At 42.4% G+C, this 26,397-nt stretch overlaps 1 long non-coding RNA gene across 3 annotated transcripts; it reads left to right on the forward strand.

The window, feature by feature from the left end:
- The first annotated feature begins 894 nt into the window (after positions 1–894).
- Positions 895–14,341, forward strand: LOC104119434 (uncharacterized). Of its 3 annotated transcripts, none has more exons than XR_004503225.2 (3): positions 896–1,336; positions 1,493–1,572; positions 13,247–14,341. It is a non-coding gene; the product is annotated as an uncharacterized lncRNA (long non-coding RNA). The 3 variants fall into 3 exon arrangements; XR_004503224.2 differs by having other exon boundaries at positions 897–1,182; XR_691438.3 differs by having other exon boundaries at positions 895–1,572.
- Positions 14,342–26,397: the final 12,056 nt, after the last annotated feature.

Below are 26,397 nucleotides of genomic sequence, written 5' to 3' on the forward strand. Positions count from 1 at the left end.
TCAAAGTTGCAAACTCATATGTATATTTTCTTTGTAAAAGAGACAGTACAGTAAGAAAAATTCATGTTTATACAATTATGAGAGTACTATAGTGCCAATAGAGCTAAATCCATCAATTTTAAAGGTAATAACTTGGAGAAAAATGTAATGAAAGTACTAATTATCCGAATTAAAGTTTAGAATTTATACATGTCCTAATAATTTCGGATCAGATCGGATCGTATTAAAATTATACTAATCTGAATCCGATCCGAAGTCCGAAATTTTAATAAACACAATCCGAAATCCGAAATTCGAAATCCGAAATTGAACGGATCAGTTCGGATTTCGGATATCCGATCCAGATGAACAGCCCTAGTAAAAACCAGTCAACACTTATTTGGTGAATGCTCATAGTCCAAATCTGTTCTACAAGAGATTAACATTTGGAGTGGTCTAAGAATCAGACAAAATGACATAGTACAAAATATACTGCAGATAAAGAGGAAGCATTGGAAGAGATTCAAGAAGGAAATCATGGTAGCAGTCTATGCAACATTTATATATCACATGATTTGGATAGCCAGGAACTGAAATTTTTTAGAAACATTACTGTGCAGAAAGACATTATAGTGCAACAAATTAAACTAGAAGTTAGGGAAAGAATGGATATGCTTAGGGGCTCAAAGAGAACTAGGAAATGCATAGGATTATTACAAGAGATATGTAATTAGCTGTTCTTTTTCTGAGGCCTATATGAGGTGCTTTTAGTTTGTAAATAATCTGGTTTATTGGAATGGTAATATTCACGTGTGTTACCAAAAATAATAATAAAACTCGTCGACAACATATATATATATATATATATTAATAAAACAGGGACATTAACCCTCTGATGTGGCATGCCTAATTGATCAGCAATTGCCTTTATCTTTTTTCTCCGTTTTTTGAGTTTTCTCTTCTTCTTTCTCATTTACCTTATTCAATGGAGTAATAAATTTCTTCTTCTTTAATTTACCGATTAGTTTAATTGAGAAACCCAACCGTTTCATTCTTCCTTCGTTGGTAGTAATAGCCATTAATTTCTACCAAAACCCTTTCATCTTCCTCTTTGATGACAACAATTTCAAACGCTAATATCTCATTTTTCTCTCCATGGATAAAAAGAGAGTTCCACCTTTCCTCCATCCTCCATGAAGACGGGTAGCTTTTTCTTTTTAATTCGATAAAAAATTCTTGCTTCAAATCTGATATTCTTCACTTTTTGCTCTTTTGATTTATTTATTTTAACAAGAAAACCGATCTTGGCCTTTGTTATCAATACATGCTGTCACCAAAATTTCAAGCTTTCTTGCAAGTTCAATCACAAATTAGAAGAGAAGCATTTTTTTTCCCAGTATTTGTAGCAAAAGACCAACCATTGTTATCATTCGTTGGTCTTATATTTAATTCCTTTTTCCTAAACCGTTGTTTATATGCTTTTCGGAGACGGACTTATGTATCGTCCTTTCAGCGGACTTCACAAATCGTGCTTATGGCGCCGGAAGAAGAGAAGACGACTCGCCATTCTCCTCTTGATTTCCCCATTGTGAGGTTCGGAACACATTAATTTTGGTTAAGTTATTTAACTTTACTTGCAGTTGTGTTCTTCTACCAATAAATTAAAGAAATTGCAACGATTTTTCTTTTTTTGAGATAATTGCAGCTATTCGGAGTTGCCGTTTACTTTGCGCTAAGAGTCAAACCTAAATGTAGAAGACAAAAAGATAATTTGTTTAATCTAGACATAGTTTTTGGTTATATCAGTGCGAGTGTGTCACGACCCAAACTAACCCCTGTCGTGATGACGTCTATCGTGAAACTAGTCAAATCGACTCATTTCCAAAACAAACCGATATTTTTATTTCAAAGATGATTTCAATATTATTTAACATAAAAATCTTCGTAAAAGAGTTTCAATCAAAATAAAAGTGCGAAAGGAAAAGCCTGACATCGGGGTGTCACTAGTCATGAGTATCTACTATAATCTGTCTAACAATATCAAGACTAACTCAGCCTGAAAAAATAGCTAAATACAACTAGAGGAAGATAAGAGCGAGAAGAGCAGGGGCTGCGATCGCCAAACAACTACCTTGCTATCTCCAAGAAAATTGGCAACCAAAACACTCAATAACCGCTACCGTGTCCAGCTACACCTGAATCTGCACACAAGGTGTAGTGAGTAACGTGAGTACGCCAACTCAGTAAGTAACAAAAATAAATAAAGACTGAGCAGTAGTGACGAGCAATAAAGCATATAACATTCATATCGAGAAATCTCAGTAAAACATCACATGTTTTTAAAATCAGGAGTTGAATCAAAACATCTCGTTTAACCCAGTTCCAGTAAAAATCATTTAAAGATATTTTTCAACAGTTTTCAGACAGAGAAAAAATACAAGGTGAGCAAAATGATGAAATCATAAACAGCCCCTCAGGAAAACCATCACTCATATACAACCCCTCGAGCAAATCTCACAGTCACTCGTGCCACTTGGGCATACCTCACAATCACTCTTGCCTCTCGGCATACCTCATAATTGCTCATGCCACTCGGGCATACCTCACAATCACTCATGCCTCCCAGTCACTCAGCACTCGCCACTCGCACTTAGTAGGTACCTGCGCTCACTGGGGGTGTGTACAGACTCCGGAGGGGCTCCTTCAACCTAAGTGCTATAATCTGCACGAACAACTCACGTGCTGCACGAACAACTCACGTGCTATATTAATAATGTATGCTGCAGGTGGGCAGCCCCGATCCACACTCATCCTCATAATCAGGTGCTTAGTCGATATCAACATACTGCGGCGTGCAGTCCGATCCCATAAATATCCTCACAAATCAGGCCTTCGACCTCACTCAGTCATAAACCTCTCAAGCCACTCGGGCATTTCAGTAAAACAGGGCATTCGGCCCAAAACATTTATATGCATCAAAATAGAGTCATAAAACTGAGTTATGCGGTAAACAAGTATAAACATGACTAGTATAGATTTTCAATCGAAAACAATGAGAGGATAGTAAGAAAAAGCCCTTAAGGGTCCAAACAGCACTGTCACAAGGCCCAAACATGGCATTCAACCAAATTTACAGAAATTCTTTCTAAAACATATAAGTATCATATAGTTTCAACAAATTATGTAACTTTATAGTTGCTACGGGACGTACCAAGTCACAATTCCCAGCAGTGCACGCCCACACGCTCGTCACCCAGCATGTGCGTCACTAGAAATTATAGAATGATACAAAATTCGGGGTTTCGTACCCTCAGGACTAGATTTACAATCGTTACTTACCTCAAACCGGTCAAATCTCTACCCCGCAATACTTTTGCCTCTGGACTCGGCCTCCAAATGCTCTGAATCTATTCACAATTAGTACAATACCATCAATATACGCTAATGGAATGAATTCCACAAGAAAAGCTTCAAAATTAGACCAAAATTCGAAATTGGCTCAAACCCGGCCCCCGGACCCACGTCTCAAAATCTGACAAAATTTACAAAACTAGAAAGCTCATTCACTCATGAGTCTAACCATACCAAATTCATCAAAATCCGACATCGTTTGGTCCTTCAAATCCTTAAATTACTCTCCAAATATTCCAAGCTCTAACCCCTCATTTTTACTAATTATAATGACTAAACAATGAAACATCACCATATATACAAGTATTAGGGCTCAAGTAACTTACCTCAACGAAACCCCCTTGATTCCCTCTTCAAATCCCTCCCAAAAGCTCCAAAACCGAATAGAAATGGTGAAGAATGCAACAAAATTCGCGAAGTGTGCAATATGTACCCACTGCCCAGGCTTCTCGCACCTGCGGCCATTTACTCGCACTCGCGCGACCGCACCTGCGGTCCAAGGAGCGGCATCTGCGCAACTCATTTACGTGCCTAGACTCCGCATCTGCAGCAAACCTGTCGCACTTGCACGTTTCCTCCGCTTCTGCGAAGCCTGCCCAGCATTTCCCTTTTTCACATCTGCGCCCCAGGTTTCGCACCTGCGGGCTCGCAGATGCGACCCTCCAACTTGCACCTGCGCATCCTGCCTAGCCCGGCATTTCCCACACCTGCGTACTCCCCACGCGCATAGCGGCCTCGCACCTGCGACTCTTCCTTCTGTAGGTGCGTAAATAGCAGAAGCAGCAGCTCCAGATGCAAATCCCAACTTCGATAAATCCGTTAACCACCAGGAATCACCCTGAGGCCCTCGGTACCTCAACCAAAAATACCAACAATTCATATATCAACATACAAACTTAGTCGTACCTTCGAATCACTCAAAACAACATCCAAACACCGAATTACTCTCGGATTCAAGCCTAAGAACTTCTAAATTTCCAAATTCGGCAACCAATGCCGAAACCAACCAAACCACGTCTGGATGACCTCAAATTTGTCACACACGTCACGAATGACACTACGAAGCTACTCCAACTTCCGAAATTTCATTCCGACCCCGATATCAAATTTTCTACTGCGACCGAAATTGCCACATTTCTAATTTCGCCAATTCAAGCCTAATTCTACCACGAACCGACAAATCACATTCTGGACGCACTCTTAAGTCCAAAATCACCTAACGGAGCTAAGAGAACCAACAGAATTCAAATCTGAGATCATTTACACATAAGTCAACATCCGGTTGACTTTTCCAACTTATGTTTCTACTTAAGAGACTAAGTATCTCAATTCACTCTGAAACCACTCCGGTCCTGAACCAACTAACCCGATATAATATAATATAGCTGAATAACACAAAAAGAAGTAAAAATGGTGAAAACGGGACTATAACTCTCGAAACGACCGGTCGAGTCATTATATCCTCCCCACTTAAATATTCGTTCGTCCTCGAACAGGTTTAGAAACATACCTGGAGTTTCGAATAGGCGTGGATATCTGCTCTACATCTCCCGCTCGGTCTCCCAGGTGGCCTCCTCCACAGGCTAACCTCTCTATTGCACCTTCACTGAAGCTATATCCTTTGACCTCAACCTTCGAACCTGCCAATACTAAATAGCCACCAACTCCACATCATAAGTCATATCACCCTCCAACTGAACCGTGCTGAAATCCAAAACATGGGACGGATCTCCAATATACTTCCGGAGCATGGAAACATGAAACACTGGATGCACACTCGACAAGTTGGGTAACAAGGCAAGCTTATAAGCCACCTCTCCTATTCTCTGAAGCACCTCAAAAGGCCCAATAAACCGGGGGCTCAACTTGCCCCTCTTCCCAAACCTCATAGCACCCTTCATGGGTGATACCCTCACCAAAACCTTCTCCCCAACCATAAAAGACACATCACGGACCTTCCTATCCGTGTAGCTCTTCTGCCTAGACTGTGCCGTGCGAAGCCACTCCTAAATCAATTTCACCTTATCTAATGCGTTCTGGACCAAGTCTGTACCTAAGAGCCTAGCCTCACCCGGCTTAAACCATCCAACCGGAGATCTACACCTCCTCCCATATAAAGCCTTGTTCAGAGCCATCTGAATACTCGACTAATAACTGTTGTTATATGCAAACTCCGTGAGTGGAAAAAACTGGTCCCATGAACCCCCAAAGCCAATGACACAAGCACGCAACATGTCCTCCAATATATGAATAGTGCGCTCGGACTGCCCGTCCGTCTGAGGGTGAAAGGTTGTGCTCAACTCAACCTGAGTACCCAACTCTCACTGCACGGCCCTCCAAAACTGCGATGTGAACTGAGTACCCTTATCTGAAATGATAGAAACTAGGACACCATTCAGGCAAACGATCTCTCGGATGTAAATCTCAGCCAACTGCTCTGAAGAGTAAGTAGTACCGACTGGAATGAAGTGTGTGGACTTGGTCAGCCGATCCACAATAACCCAAATAGCGTCGAACTTCCTCGAAGTCCGTGGAAGCCCAACTATAAAGTCCATGGTGATCCGCTCCCACTTCCACTCTGGGATTTCTAATCTCTGAAGTAATCCACTCGGTCTCTGATGCTCATACTTAACCTGCTGATAGTTGAGACACCGAGCCACAAACCCAACTATATCCTTCTTCATCCGCCTCCACCAATAGTGCTGCCTCAAATCCCGGTACATCTTCGCGGCACCCAGATGGATGGAATACCGCTAGTTGTAGGCCTCCTCAAGAATCAACTCTCGAATCCCATCTACATTAGTCACAGATATCCGGCCCTGCATTCTCAGCATGCCGTCATCACCAATAGTCACATCCCTAGCATCACCTCTCCGAACCCTATCCTGAAGAACGAGCAAGTGGGGGTAAAGTGAAGAACTGGAGACCACACAAGCCAATACTCGATTAGGCTCCAAAATATCCAATTTGACAAACTGGCCCGCTAAGACCTGAACATCCAATGCCAAAGGTCTCTCTGCTGCTGGAAGATATGCTAAACTCCCCAAACTCTCTGCCCGGTGACTCAAAGCATCGGCCACCACATTGGCCTTCCCCGGATGGTACAAAATAGTGATATCATAGTCCTTAAGAAGCTCCAACCATCTCCGCTGACGCAAATTAAGATCCTTCTGCTTTAACAGATACTGTAGATTCCGGTGATCAGTATAGATCTCACAATAAACCCACATACAAATAATGACGCCAAATCTTCAAGGCGTGAACAATGGCTGCAAACTCAAGATCATGGACAAGATAATTCTTCTCATGGGTCTTAAACTGGCGCGAGGCATAGGCGATCACCCTACCCTCCTGCATAAAAACACAACCAATGCCTATCCTTGAGGCTTCACAATACACCGTGTAAGAACCTGAAGCTGATGGCGGAACTAACACTAGAGCTGTGGTCAAAGAAAAGCAGTCTTGAGCTTCTGAAAGCTCTCATCACACTCATCCGACCACCTAAATTGAGCACCAGTTTGGGTTAATTTGGTCAAGGGCGATGCAATAGATGAAAAACCCTCTACAAAGCGACGGTAGTAACCCGCCAAACCAAGAAAGCTCCTAATCTCCATGGCTGATGACGGTCTAGGCCAACTCTACACCACCTCTATCTTCTTCGGATCCACCTGAATACCCTCACTGGACACAACGTGCCCCAAGAATGCTACTGAGCTGAGTCAAAACTCACACTTAGAGAACTTTGTATAAAACTTGTCCTCCCTCAATCTCTGTAATACAATCCTCAAATGTTGAGCGTGCTCCTCTTGGCTACGAGAGTACACCAGGATGTCATCAATGAATACAACAATGAATGAGTCCAAATAGGGATGGAATACATTATTCATCAAATGCATGAACGTTGCTGGGGCATTGGTCAGCCCAAAAGACATCACCAAGAACTCATAATGGCCATATCGGGTCATGAAAGTTGTCTTAAGAATATCTGAATCCCGAATCTTCAGTTGGTGATAACCGGACCTCAAATCAATCTTGGAGAACACCCTCTCTCCCTGAAACTGGTCGAATAAATCATCAATACGAGGTAAAGGATACTTATTCTTGATTGTGACCTTATTCAACTGCCTGTAATCAATACACATTCTCATGGAACCAGCTTTCTTCTTCACAAATAGAACCGGTGCACCCCAAGGTGACACACTAGGCCGGATAAACCCCTTATCAAGGAGTTCCTGAAGTTGTTCTTTCAATTTCTTCAACTCCGCTGGTGCCATATGATACGGTGCAATAGAAATGGGCTGAGTGCCCGACACCAAATCAATACCAAAGTCAATATCCCTGTCGGGCGGCATGCCCGGCAGGTCTGCAGGAAACACATCCGGAAAATCACGTACCACCGGAACAGAATCAATGACAGGAGTCTCTGTACTAACATTCCTCACAAAAGCCAAATAAGATAGGCAACTCTTCTCAACCATGCGCTGAGCCTTCAAATATGAAATCACCTTACTTGGTACAAAATCTATAGAACCGCTCCACTCAACCTTCGGAATTCCCGGCATAGTCAACGTCTTAGAGTGACAATCTAGAACAATATGACATGGAGATAACCAATCCATACCCAATATGACATCAAAGTCGACCATACTGAGCAGCAAAAGGCTCACTTGGGTCTCCAAACCCCCAATAGTCACCAAACATGACCAATATACACGGTCCACAATAATAGTATCACGCACAAGAGTATATACATGAACAGAAGAAACTAGAGACTCACAGGACATATCCAGAAAATGGGCGAAATACGAGAAAACATAGGGGTACGTGGAACCAGGGTCAAATAATACTAAGGAATCTTTGTGAGAAACTGAGACAATACATGTAATCACAGTATCTGAAGCAATAGCATCTGGTCTGGCATGGAGAGCATAGAAACGGGCATGACCACCCCCTGATCTGCCTCCCCCTCTAGGGCGACCCCTAGCTGACTGACCTCTACCCCGAGCTGGCTGGGCGGGTGGTGAGGTAACTGGTGCTGTAGTCGGAGGCTGACTCCTCTGCTGGATAGACCTCCATGATGATGAGGACACTGCCTCCACATATGCCCAAGCTCCCCGCACTCAAAATAACTCCGTGGTGCTGGCGGCGAAAACTGAAGGGAACCCCTAGCACCGGGATAACTGGTAGAAGAACCTGGCATAGAAGAGCCCTAAACAGGTGGAGCACGGGACGAACTCTGAGCTGGAAGGGCACTAAGTGATGAGTGGCCCTGATGAGAACTGTGAGAACTATGGCCAGATAATGCACCACGGTGAAATGGCCGAGCTAACTAAGCGTGTCTGAAATGACGACCTCTACCGTGCTGGAACTGACCCGCAAAAGGAGCACCGTTGAATCCACCCTAACCATGAGGCCTCTTGGCCTCCCTCTCAACCCTCTCCTGACCGCGAACCATCTCAATCTGTCGAGCAATGTCGACAACATTATCAAAGGTAGCACCCGAAACTTGCTCCCTAGTCATGAGCAATTGTAGCTGATAAGTGAGGCCATCAATAAACCTCACGATCCTCTCTCTGTGCGTGGGAACCAACCAGATAGAATTATGGGCCAACTCAGAGAATCACATCTCATACTGTGTCACAGACATATCACCCTGGCGAAGCCGCTCAAACTATCTACGCAGCTCCTCTCTGCGAGATCGAGGCACGAACTTCTCTAAAAAGACCACAGAGAACTGCTGCCAAGTAAGGGGTGTTGCGCCAATAGGCCAACGCCTCTCGTAAATATCCCACCATCTGAGTGCAGCCCCAGAAAACTGAAAGGTAGTGAATGAGACCCCACAAGTCTTCAGAATACCAGAAGTACGGAGTATCCTCTAACACCTGTCCAAAAAGTCCTGAGCATCCTCTCTCTCTGTACCACTGAAAGGTGGTGGATGGAGTCTCCCTAACCTCTCCAACCTACGCTGATCATCCTCAGGCATAGAAGGAACCATATAATCTTGAACAACTGTAACCGGCTGGGCTGGTGGTGCCTCCGGTGTCTGAAGTCCCTGAATAACCTGCTCGGGTGTGCGAGCGAAGGGAGTTTGAGTGCCTCCCCTGGCCTGAGAAGTGGATGCGACCATCGAAATAAAGACCGCCTGAGCAAGGCCGGTACATGCTATCAGAATCTGAGCTAGGGCCTCCTGAAGGCCTGGAATCACAATAGGCACAGATGGTGCCTGAGCTGGTGCATCAACAACTGGAACCTGGTCCTGATGTGGGACAACCGGTGGATCTGCAGGTACTACCTCAGCTGCTGTACGGGCTGCACCTCTACCCCTACCACGGCCTCGGCCTCTCGCGGCCCTGGCTGGTGGTACTGGTGGCTGGCCTTCCTGACCGGTAGCATGAGTCCTCACCATCTGTGAGAGAATGAAACAACACATGTTTAGCTACTAGAATCAACAGATTCGCACGACAAGAATTCAAGAATGTGGAATTTCCTAAAGGTTCTGCAGCCTCTCGAAGATAAGTACAGACGTTTCCGTACCGATCCGCAAGACTCTACTAAACCCGCTCATGACTCGTGAGACCTATGTAACCTAGGCTCTGATACCAATCTGTCACGACCCAAACTAACCCCTGTCGTGATGGCGCCTATCATAGAAATAGGCAAGCCGACTCATTTCTAAAACAAACCGATATTTTCATTTCAAAGATAATTTCAATGTTATTTAACATAAAAACCTTCGTAAAGGAGTTTCAATCAAAATAAAAGTGCGGAAGGAAAATCCCGACATCGGGGTGTCACTAGTCATGAGCATCTACTACAATCTGTCTAACAATATCAAGACTAACTCCACCTGGAAAAATAGCTAAATACAACTAGAGGAAGATAAGGGAAAAGAGCAGGGGCTGCGATCGCCAAACAACTACCTTGCTATCTCCAAGTAAATCAGAAACCAGAACACTCAATAACCGCTACCGTATCCAGCTACACCTGAATCTGCACACAAGGTGCAGGGAGTAACGTCAGTACGCCAACTCAGTAAGTAACAAAAATAAATAAAGACTGAGCAGTAGTGACGAGCAATAAAGCATATAGCATTCATATCGGGAAATCTCAGTAAAATATCACATGCTTTTAAAATCAGGAGTTGAATCCAAACATCTCGTTTAACCCAGTTCCAGTAAAAATCATTTAAAGATATTTTTCAACATTTTTCAGACAAGAAAAATGCAAGGTGAGCAAAATGATGAAATCATAAACAGCCCCTCGGTCAAAACATCACTCATATACAGCCCCTCGAGCAAACCTCACAGTCACTCGTGCCACTCGGGCATACCTCACAATCACTCTTGCCACTCGGGCATATCTCACAATCACGCATGCCACTCGGGCATACCTCACAATCACGCATGCCACTCGGGCATACCTCACAATCACTCATGCCTCCCAGTCACTCAGCACTCGGCATTCGGCACTCGCACTCAGTAGGTACATGCGCTCACTAGGGGGTGTACAGACTTCAGAGGAGCTCCTTCAGCCCAAGCGCTATAATCTGCACGGACAACTCACGTGTTGTACGGACAACTCACGTGCTATAATAATAATGTATGCTGCAGACGGGCAGTCCCGATCCAAACTCATCCTCACAATCAGGCCCTCGGCCGATATCAACATGTTGCGGCGTGCAGCCCGATCCCATAAATATCCTCACAAATCAGGCCCTCAGCCTCACTCAGTCATAAACCTCTCAAGCCTCTCGGGCATTTCAGTAAAACAGGGCATTCGGCCCAAAATATTTATATGCATCAAAATAGAGTCATAAAATTGAGTTATGTGGTAAACAAGTATAAACATGACTGAGTATAGATTTTCAATCGAAAACAATGAGAGGATAGTAAGAAAAAGCCCCTAAGGGTCCAAACAGCACTGGCGCACTTTACAGTTGCTACGGGACGGGCAAAGTCACAATTTCCAGCAGTGCACACCCACACGCCAATCACCTAGCATGTTCGTCACTAAAAATAGTAGAATGATACAAAATCCGGGATTCGTTACTTACCTCAAACCGGTCAAATCTCTACCCCGCAATGCTCTTACCTCTTGACTCGGCCTCCAAATGCTCCAAATCTATTCATAATCAGTACAATACCATCAATACACACTAATGGAATGAATTTCACAAGAAAAGCTTCAAAATTAGATCAAACCCCGAAATTCCCCCGGGCCCACGTCTCGAAATCCGATAAAATTCACAAACCTAGAAAGCTCATTCACTCACGAGTCTAACCATACCAAATTCATCAAAATTCGACATCGTTTGGTCCTTCAAATCCTTAAATTACTCTCCAAACATACCAAGCCCTAACCCCTCATTTTTACTAATTACAATGATTAAAAAATGAAAAATCACCATATATACAAGTATTAGAGCTCAAGTAATTTACCTCAACGAAACCCCCTTGATTCCCTCTTCAAATCTCTCCCAAAAGCTCCAAAACCGAATAGAAATGATGAAGAATGCACCAAAATTCGTGAAGTGTGCAATATGTACCCTCTGCCCAGGCTTCTCGCACCTGCGGCCATTTACTCGCACTCGCGCGACCGCACCTGCGGTCCAAGGAGCGGCACCTGCGCAACTCATTTACGCGCCCAGACTCCGCATATGCAGCAAACCTGTCGCACCTGCGAAGGCGCACCTGCACGTTTCCTCCGCTTCTGCGAAGCCTACCCAGCATTTTCCTTTTCCGCATCTACGCCCCGGGTTTTGCACCTGCGGGCTCATAGATGCAACCCTCCAACTCGCATCTGCGCATTCTGCCTAGCCCAACATTGCCCTCAACTGCGCACTACCCATGCGCACCAGCGGCCTCGCACCTGCGACTCTTCCTTCTGCAGGTGCGGAAATAGCAGAAGCAGCAGCTCCAGCTGCAAATTCCAACTTCGACAAATCCGTTAACCACCCGGAATCACCCCGAGGCTCTCGGGACCTCAACCAAAAATAACAACAAGTCATATATCAACATACAAACTTAGTCGAACCTGCGAATCACTCAAAACAATATCCAAACACCGAATTACTCTCGGATTCAAGCCTAAGAACTTCTAAATTTCCAAATTCGGCAACCGATGCCGAAACCAACCAAACCACGTCTGAATGTCCTCAAATTTTACACACACGTCACGAATGACACTACGAACCTACTCCAACTTCCGGAATTCCATTCCGATCCTGATATCAAATTTTTCATTGCCGACCGAAATCGCCAAATTTCTAATTTCGCCAATTCAAGCCTTATTCTACCACGAACCTCCAAATTATATTCCGGACGCACTCCTAAGTCCAAAATCACCTAACGGAGCTAACATAACCGTCAGAATTCAAATCCGAGATCATTTACACATATGTCAACATCCAGTTGACTTTTCCAACTTAAGTTTCTACTTAAGAGACTAAGTGTCTCAATTCACTCTGAAACCACTCCGGTCCCGAACCAACTAACCCGATATAACATAATATAGCTGAATAATACAAAAGGAAGTAGAAATTGGGAAAACTGGGCTATAACTCTCGAAACGCCTGGCCGGGTCGTTACATAGTGATTGTTGTTGTTTGAATGATTATAATTGTGCTAATGTCCTCAAACTGCCATATCCCACCATAATATAGAATTATTCGCAATTACAATTTGATTTATTTTCAATCTTCATTTTTATCTTTTATCCCCGAAAGGACACTCCATTTTAATCTTCACATAAATACAGTTATAATTCTTATATTTAATTCCTTTTTCCTATTTAATAACCTTACATAAGCTTCAGGTTACGAAGTAAATTCTCATTTTGTGATTTTACCAATTCACAGCTTTCACCGTCTGTCAGTTTTAGTGGGAATCAGACTATGCCAAAGACGCAATTACTCTGCCTGCAAGTTACAATAGTGGACCTGCATCATATCCCCTCACCTGTTAGCCATGTTGGTTATGGTGGAAACTTTTGATCTGATGTCCGTGGTGGTGGTCAGGGTAGCCCAGCAACTCAAATATGCCTGATATTACCGTTGAAGAACTCCAAGAACATTTTGGAAGCATTGGACAAGTAATATGAAATTTCTTTTGGTTATGATTATTGTTTTAGAGTTATTTTTCTATTAGCAAATCATTTTTTTTCTTTAATTCACAACTCCATGATGTTCAATGTGGTATTGCTACTTGGAGGATGAAGATAACATGTATCTTTTAATGATAATATAAATATTGCATGAATTCAACCCGGCGAATCGGTGTACAGTTTGGTGTGATGAATGTTAATTTAAGTTTACTCTTTTGTAGTCATGCTTGAGGTTAGTTTCAGCTAGGATAGAAAGATTTAGTGGTCAAAGTTGGAAGCTGATGAAGGATGATTTTGGCTTGGTTAATGGAGTTTTAATGGAACTGTGTTAAAGATCTTAGTTATATTTTTGTTCAAAAATAGTAATTCTAATATGAAAGTTTTCGCTTTAGTGTCGCATCAAGAGAAAATAATCACGACTATGTGTATGAATTAAGTGTAACAGTACAAAGAGCTAGAGATACATTCTTGTGGTATTCACATATTCTTTTGCTAGGACGACATTATATGGTGCAACTGCCATGATAAGGAAAAAGTAGGAATCAAGATGGCACTATTTTTGTTCATTACGCTAGGGGAAATGGTGGAATTAATGCAGATGTTGAACAAGTGGAGAACCAACTAAATGTATTGGGCTTACCTCCTCATATGTCTGATGCTCGTACCATCAATAGGAAACCAGGGTATTTTTTCCTCGTTTTAAGGAACGTAAAATTAAAAGATTAAAACTGATTTTAGCCTATTATTTTGATTGTATACGAACTAATGTGTTTAGAATGTTTAATCCCAATGTAAAATATATATGGTCTTCCTTTTTTAATAATAATTTTGATGTTTAATTTCTGGTGCATTATGCATTAGGTATTGACTTTTAGCCTAAATCTTTTTCCTTCAAATGCCTTTTCCATGGAAGTTGGATAGGAAAATTAAATTGCTAATATGACAGACTTGAATTGAAGTTACCATTTCAAATGGTAACAGATTCTTTATGAAGCAAGTGTGAATTCGGAAATGAAAGTGAAGCTAAAGGGACCAACACCATGGCTAATGGCTCAAGTCTATTCATCCTAAATTTTCCTTGACCATGAATACTTTTGGTGTAAAAATCTATATATGTATATTTCCTTCTCTCTTTTTTTTGTTTTTTTTTCCCCAAATTTTCTCAAAGATAAATGTTCATCGGCTCTCAGCTATTTTCTAATATTATACATTTAGAAGAAAACTAACAATAATGCATGAGTTTTCATCTAAGGGCCTTAGTAAACCCTTATGAATGGAAATATTTGTACCACATTTGCTTGAAAGCAAAAATACACATTACTTTGCTCGAGAGAACTATATGGATTTACCCTTGAGGCCTTGACTATATGTAATATGTAGTATATTAGATATTCTGGCTTGCCTTTGACGAGCTGTCGATTATTCCGTCTATATTCAAATTACAGCTGCAAATGCATCCCTTATATGTTTGTGTTTTATTAAACCAACTTATTTGATTGCCATTATTCTTTGCTTCAAAAGCAAATGCTTCCAATAGTACAAATTAAGAAGATTAGAATCATTGGCTTGTCAACGTCTTGGATTATTTTTTGCTTTTATTTTAGACGAAGTTGTATGACCGCGCGAAGCGCGGGCAAATTCACTAATTGTACTAATATATTTGAATGTGTTATATTAAGGTGTTATTGTTACAATGATTTGTTTAGTTGTTTACTATTTTAAATAGTAACACCGCTCGCATATATTCCTGTGTACGCCATTGATTATCGAGTGAATGTTAGCGAACACAATCAAACTTTAAGTCTATACTTTAATCTACTGGTGAAAGTCTGAGTTATATTCAAAAACCAAAAAAATCTGGTCAAATGCTTCGGCACATCCAATCATAATACTAGGAGAATTTATTTCAAATATGTAGCAATGAAAATCTTAGCTTAAGCCTATTTTCCCACACCATTATTGCGCTTTAAGAGGCATCCGCCTTACGAGAGTTGTTGGCTTGGGTTATCACATCTACTTGCAACTAAGAGCACCTCGGGTTACACGTTAAATCAAGCGCTTGTTAAAAGGCAGTCTAATTCTATTATTTTTTTTGCATTATCTTTGTAATGTTGTTTTTATGTTTTGTAGGAGTGGGAAGCATGGAATCAAAGACAATAGACGTGTGAAAAATCGAGCAGATAGTTGGAACTAAGTGTGGGGTGCCCGCACAAAGGACCATACCTGGGAGAAGTTTGAGTATCCCATGTGATAGCATCAAGGACAAGGATAGAGTTTTGGAAGCTCCAAGACCATTTACAAGATCTCAAGCTAAAGAGTTGCACTCTAAGGTTGTTGGACTTCAATGGCAAATAAAGAAGCTTTTAATTGTAAAGGAAGAGCTCAAGCCAAAGTAGATGAATTATCCAAGTTTTACAACTATTTGGTGATCCAAATTGAAGTCCAAGAGGAGGAAGATTGGGTCACCAAATCAGCCCTTGAAGTCCACCAAAGAGGCTCAAAATGAGCTTAAAAAAGGTCCAAAAGGAGGTGTTTCAAAAGAAGCCCAATTGGAGTCCAAATCAATGGCCCAAACTAGTAGTTTTAAGGTCCAAATCTATCCCAAAGGGATTTGTCCATGTAATGCCCCGTAAAAATTTCCAAATGATTTAAGTTTTTAAAGTGCGCCAACGGTATCTGGGAATAACGTATTTGAGTATTAAAGGAGACCTATGGGATAGAGTCACATCATGTTGAATTGATAATGTATGTTTAAGGTGTGTTGGAACATATTAAGGAGTTTTGGGAATGACAAAAACTTGTGTGGAACAAGTTAGACACATTAAGTGGAAATGATGTTTCAATTGGCACAAGACCCAACTTCAAATGAATAGAACTCTCTCAATATAATGCCTTAGGTGGTAATCTACCTATAAAATTAAAGCCCTTTGAATCTAATTTCCAACGCATCAAACTGTTTATCATTTGAATATGTATACAGAACGTTATGGCCATTTTACTGGACATATGTCATATGCACGGCCGGATGCGCGGCCAATCCGCGGCCGCGCATATTTGAGAGTTTCTGCCTCAAATTCGTGGCCAATGCACGGCCAAATCCGCGGCCGCACACGTACAAACTCATTAAATAACCCCAAGGCCAGGAATATAGAGGGGTTAAGTCATTTTGGCCAAAAAATTAATATTTTTAGAGAGAAGGGAGAGTGTTTTAGAGAGAGAGAGAGGAAATCCTAGGCTAATTATTCATCAAATCTTGCTCAAATCTTGGAAGATTAACAAGGAAATCTCACAAGTTCTTCATCTAAGAGGTAAGATTCAAACCCCTAATCTTCAATTTCGAATTTGGGTAAAAGATGATTGATTTGGAGTATGATTCTTGGGTATAAGAGCATTATTTATGCATGCTTGTACTAATAAGGTTTGTTGGAAGATTGTTGAGCTCAAATAGTAAAGATTGGGTTGTGGAGTGAAGGAAATCTTGTAGAAGAACCTTGTAGTTATATTTGCATACCTAGTATTTGATAAAATGCTCAAATGAGCTGAGATCATGAATATCTTCCTAATAATGATTCAATTTTTGTTATGTCTCAAAATAGACTGGGATTGCTAGAATTTCCGGAACGTTGTAGTAATTTAAGGAAAGCTCAAATCAAGGTATGTTGGCTAAACTTTCTCTCTTGGAATTGAATTCCATAATGTTTCCGTAAGATCAAGTATGATTGTCTCAAGATTCCTAACTTCTATATTCCGGGTTAGTCACTATAAATTTGATTATCCCAAATGAGCCTTATGTCGAAAGATAGATGTTCAAAGTATGGGTTGTGTATTAAAATATTATGGCTTTGAGTAGTGTTTCAATGAAAGATAGTATGACAAATTGTGTGAGAAAAGCTCAATATTCTTAAGACTCTTAATTGCTAATATGTGTACGTAAAGTCTTGATTGGAAATGTCTTATTGTTGATGACCTATAAAGATGGTTGAAAGTGAAATAAGTGAATTGGGGATATAAAGTGTGGCCAACGTGCCGGTAGTGAAAGTTATACTTGTGGCCAATGGTGCCAATAAAATGAAATAATGTGAGAAATATTATGAAATGAGCTTTGACTCAACTATTCGAAAATTGACTTCTATAATATAATTGGCTAAAAGCTTATGAACTCAAGTGATGCCCAAATGTGGATGTTTTAGCTAATGCTATATTTTGTAAGTATATTTCAATGTGTTTTGTGTTCTTACACATTTATGAGTGAAAATTATATATGATCTTAACTTGTGCTTCTATTGCCAATCATTTTACTCCATTTATTGAAAAGAAATCTATTGTGTTTAAAGCCTTCATTACTAATGAACTTAAAGTTGTGAATTCCGGAATATTCTACTTGTTGATAATTATGATGATGATCTATGAAAGGGAAGAAATGAAAGTGTAGAATATGATATACGTCCACAGTGCCATGAATGAATAAGAATATGTATGACCAAGGGAGCCAATGAAATAATGATGTTGTAAGTATTTGAAAGAAATTGTGAAGTGATATATGGTGGGGAAAGTTATGAGATGAATGTATTTGTACTTATGTTTCCAATCTGTTATAAGCTCTTATGCCCTCATGAGGAGAGGCTATAGCGTTCCTAAATATTTTAAATGTTCTTGATGTCCTATGATCACCTATGGCAAGTACAAGTAAGTGATGGTATGAACATGAAATGTTGTCGTTTGCCAAAATGAGAATTATGAGGTGTTGTATGTCTCTATGGTTTCTATCATAGTATGTATGCTACTAAAATAATTAATGTAAATGACTTCGATGTTAAGTCCCCAAGAATCATGAACATAGCTAATGACTATGAGTTGATAAGAGGGTATATATGAGGTGGAAGAGAGATGTCCTATGCTAAATGATGATAAATCTTATGAAAACGAATTTGGGCCATGTGCCATTGAAATTGGCTTATTGATTCACCATACATGTGCTAATGTAACGAGCAATGTTTCTCCATAATGAGCATGAATATGAAGTGTCTCAATGATCTGAGAACTTACGATTTTAAAAGTAGTGTTAATCATGTCGCTTTGACTTTATATATTGTTATGTGCATAATAATGTGTTATGAAACCCTATGGACGGTCTATTAAACTCATAGCTATATTGTGTTGTGAAACCCTATGGATGGTCTATGAAACCCATAGCTATATTGTGTTATGAAACCCTATGGACGGTCTATGAAATGCATAGGTATATTGTGTTATGAAACCCTATGGACGGTCTATGAAACGCATAGGTATATTGTGTTATGAAACCCTATGGACGGTCTATGAAACGCATAGGTACATTGTGTTATGAAACCCTATGGACGGTCTATGAAACGCATAGGTATATTGTGTTATGAAACCCTATGGACGGTCTATGAAACACATAGGTATATTGTGTAACGACCCGGCTGGTCGTTTTGAGAGTTAGAGCCCCGAACCCCTATTAACTACTTTCCCCATATCTATTTCTCCTATTGTGACTTGCCGGGATGATTGGTTTTGAGTTTCGGAGTATTTTGGGACACTTAATCCCTAAATGAGAGCTTAAGTCTTAGAATTTAGACCGTAGTCAGAACTGTGTGAAGACGGATCCGGAATAGAATTTCATTGACTCTGTTAGCTCCGTTGAGTGATTTTGAGATTAGGAGCGCGTCCAGAATGTGTATTGGAGGTCTGTAGTAGATTTAGGCTTGAATTGGCAAAAGTTAGATTTTTGGTGATTTCGCCGATAGTGAAAATTTTGATATCGAGCTCGGAATGGATTTCCGAAAGTAGTTGTAGGTTTGTAGTGTCATTTGAAATCTTTGTGTAAGATTTGAGGTAATTCGGACTAGATTTGACGTGGTTCGACATCGTTTTTAGAATTTGGAAAATTCTAAGTTCTTAGGCTTGAATCTGTGCTTAATTCATGATTTTTGGTGTTATTCGATGTGGTTTGAAGGCTCGACTAAGTTCATATGGTGTTATAGGATTGGTTGGTAGGTTTGTTTGAGGTCCCGAGAGCCTCGGGTGAGTTTTGAGTGCTTAACGGATCAAAAGTTGGATTTGTGTTGCTGCTGAAGTCTTCAGGCATCTGTCATTTTCGCACATGCGGTGGAGAGACCGCAGGTGCATGATCGCACGTGCGGAGAGGCAAGCACAAAAGCGGATTTGGGATGTGTGGTCAGAGGTTGCAGGTGCGAAGGGAAATGCCGCAGGCGCGGAGGAGATCACAGAAGCGGACAATAATCCATAGGCGCGCACTCGCAGGTGCGGCCCCTTTTCCGTAGAAGCGGACCCATCCCTATTTAGTTGTTTCCGCACCTGCGAAGGAAATTTCGCAGGTGCGGCGTCGCATGTGCGACCCAAGGTCCGCAGATGCAGAATAACTCGGCAGAAAAGGGGCATATTCGAGGGTTTGAAGTTCACTTCATAAATTTGATTGAGAGCTCGGTAGAAGGCGGAATTTGGAGAGATTTTCGGAGGAAGTTTTTGGGTAATGATTCTTAACTCCCTTATGATTATATTCCACTAATCTATGCTTGAATTCATCGTTTAAATTCGGATTTGGGGTGAAAAATTGAGGAAGTTCTTAGGCCGAATTTTGGGGTTTTGATCGAGATTTTAGTGTCGGATTTTTGTAAATTTGATATGGTTACACTCGTGAGTGAATGAGCTCTCGTATTTTATAATTTTTACCCGGTTCCAAAAAGTGGGCCCTACGGGCAATTTTGAGTTAATTTCGGCATATTTGTTAAAATATTGATTTCGTTAATTAGATGAGTCTATTATTGTTGTAATTATAATATGTAATTGCTTTTGGCTAGATTTGGGCCATTCAGAGCCGGATATTCGTGAAAAGGGCATTCTTAGATTGATTGAGCTTGACTCGAGGTAAGTGGCTTGCCTAACCTTGTGTGAGGGAAATCCCCTTAAGATTTGGAACTATTGTGATATGTGAGCGTCGGAACGGTATTCCGGGAGATCCTCATGTACTGCATATTTACTTTGGGACTACAGAACGGTATTCCGGGAGATCCCCCTGTCTTGCATATTTACTTTGGCACTACAGAACGGTATTCCGGGAGATCCCCCTGCACATTTACTTTGGGAATACGGAACGATATTCCGAGAGATCCCCCTGCATATTTACTTTGGGACCACGGAACGGTATTCCGGGAGATCCCCCTGCTCATTTACGTTTGGGACTACAAGACGGTATCTCGGGAGATCCCCTGTTGTGTTTCTATGTACTGAGTTGTTACCTTCTATGATTTCATTGTGTTAAATTCCAACCTTTATTTTATTGCGGTATTACACTCTATATTGTTTTATTATATATTTATTAGTAGGGCCCTAACCCGACCTCGTCACTACTCGACCGAGGTTAGGCTTGGCACTTACTGGGTACCGATTGTGGTGTACTCATGCTACTCTCTGCACATATTTTTCGTGTGCAGATCCTAGAGCACCTTACCAGCCGCACTATTAGTGAGCCGGGACAGTTTTGGAGACTTCAAGGTATATCTTCCGCGTCCGCAGACCTCGGAGTCCCCTTCTACTCTTTCTCATGTCCATTATCTTCTGTATTTTTCCTTGTTAGACTCTGATGTATAGAGACACTAGATCGTTTCTTCTGTAGTTTGTGAATCACGATGTTCCGGGTTTTGGGATTTGTTGTGTATTTTTGAATAGTTGGTTAAATTTATATTTTTATTTCATATTTCTGCAAAATGTTTGGCTTAACTAGTTGTAGAGACTAGGTGTCGTCACGACGTCACACGGAGGGTAAATTGGGTTGTGACAAGTTGGTATCAGAGCTCTAGGTTCATAGGTGTCGTGAGTCACAAACCGGTTTAGTAGAGTCTCGCGGATTGGTACGGAGACGTCTGTACTTATCTTCGGGAGGCTATGAAACTGTTAGGAAAATTTCACTACTTTGATTCCTTGTCGTGCGAAAATTATTGACTTCAAAGATTCTAAACTTCTATATTCTATTCTCTCACACATGGTGAGGACACGTACAAGCGGATATGATGACCAGGCACCCACGCCCCCTGCTAGAGCCGCGAGAGGCCGGGGCCGAGGTAGAGGCTGAGGACGTCCACGTGGTGTAACCAGAGCACCCGCACGAGCTGCTACAGAGGAGTCCAGTAGCTCAAGCTGGAGGGCAGACACCTGAGATATCTGTTGCTGCACCAACCCTCTAGGAGACTCTAGCCCAGTTTCTGAGCATGTTCAACACCTTAGCTCAGGCTGGATCGATTCCACTTGCTCCTGCCACATCTCAGGCCGCGGAAGGAGAACCGACTCCCGTCGCCGGTACTCCAGAGTAGCGGGTTCAGGTCGACCAGGTTCTAAATATTTTACCAATGCAGCCGATAGCTCCAGCCCAGCCCGAGGTTAGGGCAGCAACTTCTGAGGTGGAGCAGCTCAGACTTGAGAGGCGTAAGAAGTACCACCCACCTACTTTCAGCGGATTGGCTACACATGATGCTCAGGATTTTCTGGAGGAGTCTCATCGTATTCTCCGTACTGTGGGTATTGCGGAGACGAGCGGGGTTTCTTTTACCACATTCCAGCTTAGAGGAGCAGCCTATCAGTGATGGAGTGCTTATGAGTTGAATAGTACGGCTGAGGCAGCTTCACTTACATGGACTCAGTTCTCGGACATATTTTTGAGAGAGTATGTCCCTCAGAGCCTCAGGGACTCATGGCGCACGGAGTTTGAGCAGTTGCGCCAGGGTGCTATGACTGTGTCAGAGTATACAGTTCGCTTCAGCAATTTGGCCCGACATGCACCGGCCTTAGTTGCCACAGTTCGAGAAAGGGTTTGACGATTTATTGAGGGTCTCCATCCCAACATTCGGAGTGGTATGGCCAGGGAATTGGAGATGGATATTTCTTATCAGCAGGTTGTGGGTATTGCCAGGAAGTTCGAGGGCATGTTTGCCCGGGATAGAGAGGAGAGAGAGGCCAAGAGGTCTCGAGAGAGTGGTTATTATTCTGGAGTTCGTGCCCCAACAGCTCGTCATGGTAGGTATTATGTGAGTCGCCCCGTTCATTTAGCTTTTCCAGCCTCCAGTGGTGTTCCAGCTCCTTTTAGACCCCAAGAGCCTTATTATGCACTACCAGTATCTAGTGTGCCTACTGCACGGGGTGTTCCTAGTGGCTAGTCTAGCAGACCTGGCCCGAGCCAGTCGCAGCAGCCACCCCCTCCCAGATTTTGTTTTGAGTGTGGCGACACTCGCCACATGGTGAGGGATTACCCCAGGATTAGGAGGGATGCACCTCCACAGTCTTTTCAGCCATAGCGTGCTCCACCGGGTCCTCAGGCCATCATTACAGCACCAGCTGCCACCCCACCTGCTCAACCAGCTCGAGGTGGAGGTTGGGGAGGTAGAGGTCGCCCTAGAGGGGGAGGCCAGGCCAAATATTATGCACTTCCTGTTGGTACAGAGGCAGTTGCTTCTAATTTTGTCATTACAGGTATTGTTTTAATCTGTCATAGAGATGCGTCGGTATTATTTGACCCAGGCTCTACATATTCTTATGTGTCCTCTTATTTTGCCCCGTATTTGGGCGTATCTCGGGATTATTTGAGTTCCCCTATTTATGTATCTACTCCTGTGGGAGATTCTCTTGTTGTGGACCGCGTGTATCGGTCATGTTTGATTACCCTTAGTGGTTTTGAGACCAGAGCCGATTTATTATTGCTCAGCATGGTGGACATTGATATTATTTTGGGCATGGAGTGGTTGTCTCCCCATTATGCTATTCTTTATTGTCACGCTAAAACCGTGACACTGGCTATGCCAGGTTACTGCGATTAGAGTGGAAAGGTACCTTAGAGTATACTCCAAGCAGAGTTATTTCTTTTCTTAAAGCTCAACGAATGGTTGAGAAGGGGTGTGTCGTGTATCTAGCTTATGTGAGAGGTGTCAGTATTGATACCCCTATAGTTAAGTCAGTTCCAGTAGTGAGGGACTTTCCAGATGTGTTTCCAACTGATCTTCTGGGCATGCCGCCCGACAGAGATATTAATTTTGGCACTGATTTATTGCCGGGAACTCAGCCCATCTCTATTCCTCCATATCGTATGGCTCCTCCTGAATTGAAGGATTTGAGAGAGCAGTTACAAGAATTGCTTGATAAAGGCTTCATTCGGCCCAGTATGTCACCTTGGGGTGCTCTTGTCTTATTTGTGAAGAAGAAGAAGGATGGTTCTATGCGGATGTGTATTGATTACCGCCAGTTGAACAAAGTCACAGTGAAGAACATGTACCCATTGCCTCGTATTGATGACTTATTTGATTAGTTACAGGGTGCTAGAGTGTTTTCCAAGATTGACTTACGTTGAGGTTATCATCAGTTGAAGATTCGGGAGTCGGGTATCCCGAAGACTGCTTTCAGGACCAGATATGGTCACTATAAGTTTCTTGTCATGTCTTTTGGGCTGACCAATGCCCCAACAGCCTTTATGCATTTGATGCACAGTGTGTTCTGACCTTATCTTGATTCCTTCATCATTGTATTTATTGATGACATCCTGGTATATTCCCGGTCTCGGGAAGATCTTGAGCAGCACCTGAGGACCGTGCTTTAGACTTTGAGGAAGAAGATGTTGTATGCAGATTTTCTAAGTGTTAATTCTGGCTTGATTCAGTGGCATTCTTAGGCCACATAGTGTCTTGTGATGGGATCAAAGTAGATTCGAAGAAGATTAAAGCAATGCAAAGTTGGCCCAGGACGTCCTCAACTAGAGAGATCCGGAGTTTTCTTGGTTTGGCGGGGTATTACCGTTATTTTGTAGAGGGATTCTCATCTATTGCAGCACCTATGACCAGGATGACCCAGAAGGATGATCCATTCAGGTGGACAGAGGAATGTGAGGAGAGCTTTCAGAAGCTCAAGATAGTTTTGACTACAGCCCCAGTATTGATATTACCTACAAGTTCGGGGTCTTATACTGTATATTATGATGCATCGCGGATTGGTCTCGGCGCGGTGTTGATGCAGGACGGTAGGGTGATATCCTACGCGTCCAGACAGCTAAAGGTGCACGAAAAGAGCTATCATATCCATGACCTTGAGTTAGCAGCTATTGTTAATGCCTTGAAGATATGGCGGCATTATTTGTACGGTGTTATGAGATTTACACCGATCATCGGAGTTTGCAGCATCTTTTTAAGCAAAAAGATCTTAACTTACGTTAGCGTAGGTGGTTGAAGGTACTTAAGGATTATGATATCACTATTTTGTACCACCCTGGGAAGGCAAATGTGGTGGACGATGCTTTGAGTCACCGGGCAGAGAGTTTGGGGAGTTTAGCATATCTACAGGCAGCAGAAAGGCCATTAGCGTTGGATGTTCAGGCCTTAGCCAGCAAGTTTGTGAGATTGGATATTTCAGAGCCGAATCGAGTATTGGCTTGTGTGGTCTCTCGGTCTTCTCTTTATGATCATATCAGGGAGCGTCAGTAAGATGACCCCCATCTGCTTGTCCTTAAGGACACAGTCCAGCATGGTGATGCTAAAGAGGTTACTATTGGAGATGATGGTGCATTGAGGATGCAGGGCAGGCTATGTGTGCCCAATGTAGATAGTTTGCGTGAGTTGATTCTTTAGGAGGCTCACAGTTCGCGGTACTCTATTCATCCAGGTGCCGCAAAGATGTATCGGGACTTGAAACAGCATTACTGGTAGAGGTGAATGAAGAAGAACATAGTAGAGTATGTGGCTCGATGTTTGAATTGCCAGCAGGAAAAATATGAGCATCAGCGACCAGGTGGATTGCTTCAGAAGTTAGAGATTCCGGAGTGGAAATGAGAGCGGAAAACTATGGATTTCATTGTTGGACTCCCACGGACTCACCGGAGGTTTGATGCAGTTTGGGTGATTGTGGATTGGTTGACCAAGTCGGCTCATTTCATTCCTATGATGACTATATATTCTTCCGAGTAGCTAGCTCGAATCTACATCCGTGAGATCGTCAGGCTTCATGGCATACCAGTATCTATTATCTCTGACCGGGGTATGTAGTTTACATCACGGATCTGGAGAGTTGTACAACATGAGTTGGGTACTAGGGTTGATTTGAGCATAACATTTCACCCTCAGACGGACGGGCAGTCTGAGTGCACTATTCAGATATTAGAGGATATGCTCCGTACGTGTGTGATAGATTTTGGGGGTGCTTAGGATCAGTTCTTGACACTTGTGGAGTTTGCTTACAATAACAGTTATTAGTCCAGCATTCAGATGGCACCGTATGAGGCTCTTTATGGTAGGCGGTGTCGGTCCCTAGTGGGTTGGTTCGAATAGGGTAAGGCCAGATTATTGGGTACTTGGTTCAGGATGCCAGGGAAAAGGTGAAGGTGATTCAGGATAGACTTCGCACACCTCAGTCCAGACAGAAGAGTTATGCGGACCGGAAGGATCACGATGTGACATTCATGGTTGGAGAGCGAGTCCTGCTCCGGGTTTTGCCTATGAAGGGCGTTATGAGGTTTGGAAAGAAGGGTAAGATAAGCCCAAGGTTCATTGGTCCATTTGAGGTGTTGCGTCGAGTTGGGGAGGTTGCTTATAATCTTGCCTTGCCTCCCAGTATAGCAGGAGTTCATCCGGTATTCCATGTTTCTATGCTCCGGAAGTATCACGGAGATCTGTCACATGTGTTGGATTTCAGCTCAGTTCAATTGGACAAGGATCTATCTTATGTTGAGGATCTAGCGGCTATTTTAGGCAGGCAGGTCAGAAAGCTAAGATCAAAGAACATTGCTTCCGTGAAGGTTCATTGGAGGGGACAGCCGGTCGAAGAGGAGACTTGGGAGACCGAGAAGGATATGCACAACCGTTATCCTCATCTTTTCACCACTTCAGGTATGTCTCT

Source organism: Nicotiana tomentosiformis, chromosome 1, assembly GCF_000390325.3.
Source record: "Nicotiana tomentosiformis chromosome 1, ASM39032v3, whole genome shotgun sequence".
Taxonomy (NCBI): domain Eukaryota; kingdom Viridiplantae; phylum Streptophyta; class Magnoliopsida; order Solanales; family Solanaceae; genus Nicotiana; species Nicotiana tomentosiformis.